At 42.2% G+C, this 6,303-nt stretch overlaps 1 protein-coding gene across 1 annotated transcript in view; it reads right to left on the bottom strand.

Moving 5' to 3' along the window:
• ANXA3 (annexin A3) overlaps window positions 1-1,616 on the bottom strand; it is a 50,633-nt gene extending 49,017 nt beyond the window's left edge. The window contains exon 1 of the mRNA XM_023530855.1: window positions 1,459-1,616. The gene's annotated coding sequence lies outside the window, so the exon portion shown is untranslated. The remainder of the gene's footprint in view (window positions 1-1,458) is intronic.
• Between the last annotated feature and the right edge of the window lie 4,687 nt (window positions 1,617-6,303).

Raw genomic sequence — 6,303 nt, 5'->3', positions numbered from 1 at the left:
TTGAGTTCTTACTACGTGCCACGTAATACAAAAAGCACTAAAAGGTCAATTTCGCAAAGCTAAACCGTTTTGTCATGTTTGTTCACTAGAGCATACAAGATACTAATAAAAAAAAAAACCCAACTCATTGAATGAATGAATGATTTAACATATGCCTCACAATAAACTAGGGAGCTAGGTGCCATTACCTGGTTCAAACATGGTTAAAGCTGATACTCAATATGTGTTGATCCAGTATAATTTGCAAATTATTAACAATTATTACTGATTTAAGTTTTAAGGCGTAAAGAATTACTTCATGGCCTCAGAACTACTTCATGGTGGAGGCCAAATGACCTTAACACTAGAACTTTAAACATCCTTTTCTGAAAGGAATTAGAGCGGCTACATCATTTCCTTTACTTCCTCCTCCATTCCTATTTCTAAACAGATTTCTCTACACACCCACAGAACTCTGGGAATACGGTTCTGGTTTTCTTTACATCTTTAAATTCCCTTTTCAGTCAGTTTGAAGTTTTCTTCCTTCACGAAAGCCAATGGCGACATCTTTGCAGAATGTTTTAGTGAGTTACATTTTTTTATGATGTCGATTTAAAAAAAGTTGCAAATGTGCTCTCCCTGAGGGTTGAGTTTTGCTGTCGGTATAGATCACAGATCCTTGGAAAGAATTTAGCTCCGGTGTAACATTTTATCAGCAGCCAGAGAGGGGCCTCCGGCGACCCAGACTTCCCAGACCACAATTTCCTATATATGGTCATTTGCAATCAAGTACTCAGATCCCCCACCTGCTGACTCAAACGCCAAATGCCACAGTAGTGATTCACGCGTCTAGTGAATGGGACTCTGTTGCAATCAAAGAAAAAGGTGAATCTTTTCAAGAAAATGTAAACTTCTGGACTTCCAACGCCCAATATCTAAACACCTCTACCTCCAAAAAAGATTAACAAGAACAAAATAAATTGCCTCCGTGAAGAGGACAACGTGTTCACAAGTACGGGTGGGGTTCCAAGTCCTCAGAACAGAGCTTGGAGCCAGCCCCACCCCTCCCGAGAGGCCCTGGACTCGGAGGACCCTTCCGACGCCCTACTCTTTTTTGTTCCCAAGACCTTGGGGAGGAGGGGCGAGATGGCCAACTGGATCCCTACTCTGCTAGCTGTGAAGAAAAGAGAAGGGTCCAGGGCGCCCAGACATCTGGGTGTCAGCTCGTGCCCCGCGCTGTCCATACTTTTGCTCCCAGCACCTGTTTCCTTGATTCTTAAATGGGGGACGTGGACTCTGCCCGTGGAGGCCCCTCGGGCCCTGCACCTGCACTTGCCAGATAGGTTTGCGGCGTAGGCGCCAGGTCAGCCCCGCCCGAAACCCCGCTGCGCTCGCGGGGAAGTTGCGCAAGGCGCGCGGGTCGTTCCGAGCCGCCGAGCGGGCGAGGCTCGTGGCTGCGCGCGGGAAGGCGGGACTTACCCTGAAGCGAGGCTGCGGGGACTGGTGTGCGGCCGAACAGCTAGACAGGTGTGCGGCCTCGGCGGCTGGTGTTCGGAGCTCGTTCCCGGCCCGCGACCGTGACCGCGACTGCGACCGCACCCCTTCCTCCTACCCTTCCTCCCGCCTCCTACTCCACCTGACCGCCCCCGGAGGCCAGGGAGAGGGAGAGAGGGAAGCCGCGCCCATCTGCCGCTGAGGCTCAAGTTCTGCACACAAACGCACCCAGCCCTCCACACTCGGGGTCGCTAAACTTTTCTGCCTGGTCTACCATCAACCTATTATTGAAACCCATTTCCTCAGTTTTAACTTCTTCAATTACATTAAGTTCTCCAGATTTATTGCAACGCTTTTTTGTTCTAGGCACTGTGGATTCAGAGATGGATAGTCCTCACTCCCCAAAAGCTTATGGCCTGGTACAGATGGCGAACAGCTAACACTAATTAGCAGCCTATAACATTTACTTTGTGCCAGGCACTGTTCTAAATTCTTTACAGATATGCACTAATTTAAATCTTAGAACAACCCTATTAGATAGATACTATTGTTACCCCCTTTATATAAATAAAGAAACAAGACACAGAGATTAGGTAATTTAAGCAATCACACTGGGAATAAATGGCAGGGCTAAATTTTTGAATCCAGGTAGTTTTTTTAGTCCCTCTGCTAAGCTTATTGGCTCTCTAGTATGAGAATTAGAACCAAAGACTCCAGGAGATAATAAGGTGGAAAGGCATTATAGGCATTTGGAACAACAAAAGGAAGGAAGGAGGCTAAAAGTTAAAGCCCTACTTGTACTGAGCGAATTATGCGCAGGTATGTTTTGAAGGATGGACTAGAAGGTAAGAAAAGCTACCATCTATTGAGTATCAGTCATTGAAGTGGGTGATTGATTCCATCACCACTTTTATCTTCAAGGCAACTCTGAGAGGTGCTATTTTTACTAGAATTTGCAGTGGAGGAAACTGAAGCTTAGAAAGGTAAAGTGATTTACCCGAGGCCGCATAAGTAAAAACTGTCAAAACTGGGACTCAGTCAGCACTAGCCTCAGCCCTTATGTCGCCTCACCTTTTGGGCAAGGCTGAATTTGAATAACGTGTTTCAGGTATTTGGGCATAAATTAGCAGTAATTGGGAATTATTAAAAGTTTTGAGGGAGACTGTCATGGTGATCTGATCCATCTTCTAAAAAGATAGTTCTGCAGTTCCCATTAAAAAATGAATCAGGGAAAAGGAAATTAAAATCCTATAGGGCAAGTACAGAGTCTGCCATTTGGAGTTCAAAAGTGAGAGCTAATTAGAAGTGGACTTGGGCAATTGTAGTGGTTATATCCTATGTTAAGTCAGATTTTACAGTTCTGTGTTTTGCCTTTCACATTAGTGGGTTCTCCAGATGTAGCAGAAGGTGCAGGGCTCCATAACAAAGCCCCAAGGGCAAAAGCAAAAGATGGAAGTGAGACAGGTACCCTTTCCTAAAGAGAAGCAGGTGACTCTCTTGGGTGAAGAAAATTCCAGGGTTTGTTCAGAGGCCAAATTAGAGAACAACCAAGAAGACTGGGAACAGCCTGACACAGAAATAGAGAAGAGCGATATCTGAGTCTGTTCTCGCTGCTCTAACAGACTACCATAGACTAGGTAGCCTATAAACAGAAGGTTTCTCTTCGTTCTGGAGGCTGGAAAATCTAAGATCAAGCCACCGGCAGATTCCATGTTTGGTGAGAGGCTGATTCCTGTTCACAGACAATTCGAAATCCCGGGATTCGTATGGAACTTTCAAAGAAAATTATCCAGAACAGTAACCTAGAACTATCTCATAGGGTTGTTGTGAGGATTGAATGAGTTAGAGAACATGAAGGAGTCATTTGCTCTTGCTTGCCAGATGTGACCAATATATTTCTTAATATTGTCCCTAGAATTTTACTAGCCTCTCAGTACATCATTCTAAAGGGCTCCTAGTTAGAGTTCTCTCAGGCTCATTTGGGGACAAAAATCTCTATTATACACCAAGACGTAAATAAAAAGGGTGCTACACAGACCTGACAAGCTCAGGGGGTAACATGCAGGCTTGACAAGCCCAGTGACCTAAAGTAACCACACAGGATGATCTGAACACTAACTCCTAACTGGGCAGGTCATGTTGGGTAGTCACATCCCAGGCCTATAGCTTTCTTAGTAAAAGGTTAATCTTCACCTTACATGAGCTCTGTCTATTGTTCTTGTACATCTAGGATAATATACCTTTGGAATGTCAGAGTATTTTTCTTTCAGAGCCTTCGGAAACAGACCCACTGGCAACAAAGCACGAAGACACCAACCTCCTCGTCATTATATTCTTGTCCACTACCATCTCTATCTGCTGTAATTGTTAAAGGTTAACTATCCTGTGTCCACCAATGTAAAATAAATATATATATCTCCTTTTTCCGCTTTATCCAATTCTAGAGATTTCCCCGCTTTTTCTTCCACCTCCCTAATCTACCACCAATAGATTGCATGTAACCTTCTTTACATTTTTCCTTTGATGCTAAATGTATTTAAAAACCCTGTAAAACAGCCTCTCTCAGGAGCATTTTCTCAGTCCATGGAGATCTTGCTTCTTGGCATGTCTTGAAAATGTGGCTCAAGTAAATTCTTATTAGGGCTTTCTACGGGCTGCATATTTCTTTTGTTGACATTTACTGGCTTCTTAATATTAGGTTGAGCCATATAACACTACTGATATTGGACTATTTTTAACCTACAAAATCAACAATTATATGAGGTTGAACCCATTGAGACATTCTCAATATAATCTTCTCTTGCTCCCCGAATTTCTTTAAAATCCTAGTCTATGAGATATTGAAAAATCTAAATAAGAACGAATTTTCGGCCACTTACTCCCAAGTTTCCTAAATGTTATGGCTATGAAATTTCAGGTCTCAGGGAACATCTTCATAGCCAATTCAAACCATTCATAGATTGGTGTCTGATACAGCTTCTCCACCGGCCCACTGAGAAATGTGTTCCAGGGCTTAGAGCATGCTGCGAGGCAAGGAACAATCATAGGAAACTGTGAGGAAGTGAAGCTTTTGTTAAGTCTCTGGCACTGTCTAAGGAAATCCCAAGCTTCGGTGTGGTGTCCTTTTCCCAAATTTTATGAAAACATGCTTTCTCAAGTCTTGTTGAGTTTGCAAATGTATCATGACAAGGTACCAACAAAGCCCTTCTGGTCACCATTCTTGGCAATATACATATTATACATATAGACTATATATAAACCAATTCTACAGAGGGAAAAGGCACACAAATGCACAGGTTTGCAGAATGCCGAGATTGCCTGGGCTCAGTCTTACTCTGACTGCCATTTTTCCCTCCACAAGCCATTAAACTCTTATTTGGTGCTTTGGTTATCTCCAGGGTGTTCTGGACACTTAGATTTTTGTGTGTGCATAAAAGGACACAGCCATTCTCACACTAGATCAACTATCCTGAGAATGCTTGATGAAAATAAATATAGTGTGAATAATCATCTTATTGTATTGCACATAGAGATTTTAATTATTTCTCTTTGTCCTGGGGTTCAACTGATTGCTACCAAAAAAAAAAAAAAAAAAAAAAAAGGAGAGAGAGAGCTATGATGATCTGGAAACATGTAATTTATTCTTTATCTTTATCTTGCTCTTAGCACTATTAATATGTGTCTGAGATTCAATACCTTCAGAAGGATTTTCTCCAAAAAGCTGCCTCAAAGTTTGGAATGATTTTGCCATCTCAATGGCAATGTCCTAAGTTAATGAGATGAATAATCTAAAAAGAACATAGCAAAAACAAAACAAAACAAAAAAACCCACCACCAGACTGTCATTTATTAACACAAATTTATATAGTGGCATATGCTATTAGAGAAATCAGAAATCCATAACACACAAATTTGTATTGGAAATACAAAAATCATTTGAGAGTCAAGAAATCAGGTTGACAGCACCACAAATGTTTTACTCAGTCTGAGCAGGTGTGTAGTATCCAAGAATAATAAAAATTCCTATAGGACAGACTGAATGTCATAAAACTGCAAACACATTTCGACATTATTTCCCATCCACCAATAAGAATCTGCAGGCATCCCCAGGAGGCCTGGGGGATAATAAAAGGGCAGCGAGGCAGAAAACTGGTGCAGACTTCTCTTTCTTTTGACCTTCGCAGCCAGCTCCTGATAGCAAATAGCAAGCTGTGAGGGGTTTTTACCTTCTCACCTAAAGGCATGGTATAAAAGTTTAATAAAACACACACAAGGCAAGTCAGAGAAACTGAAAACAGAGTTTCGACTGAAATATTATCCCACATCACTCACTGAATTATCTGATCCCTAATGTGAAGTATAAAGCAAACAAAATGAAAAATTCTATATCAAAGGAGTCAATCTCAACTTTGTATCTCAACACTTCTTATGTAATAAATGTGCTTCCACTAGAGAAAGTACCACATTCAATGAGGTGTATGTAGTGGTTAGGGCAGAGAGGAAGGAAGGCGGGAATATTTCCAGGGCTTTCCTTTCTAACAGATAGTTCACCATCTCAAGGGCCTCTTAGGAAGATGCCCTTGTCATGCCTGAACTTCTATATGGAGGCTGCTAGGAGCACTTGAAGAGCTCAATCTCCTTTTCTTCCCACATGAGCTTCCTTCTGCCACCTGTGCTCTGCCCATGCGTGTGCCCTATTTTGTAGTGATGGCAGGGATTTGTAAGAAGAATATCTGAGCAAATGGAAAGGTGCTGCTTTAACGTATAAGCATTCTGGCACTAGGAACAGTTATAAATAATGGGCCATATCAAAAGTTGCCTCCTAAATGA

This window comes from Pteropus vampyrus, unplaced genomic scaffold, assembly GCF_000151845.1.
Source record: "Pteropus vampyrus isolate Shadow unplaced genomic scaffold, Pvam_2.0 Scaffold56, whole genome shotgun sequence".
Taxonomy (NCBI): Eukaryota; Metazoa; Chordata; class Mammalia; order Chiroptera; family Pteropodidae; genus Pteropus; species Pteropus vampyrus.
The sequence above is the reverse complement of the archived record's forward strand: the minus strand, read 5'-3'. Positions and strand labels throughout refer to the sequence as shown.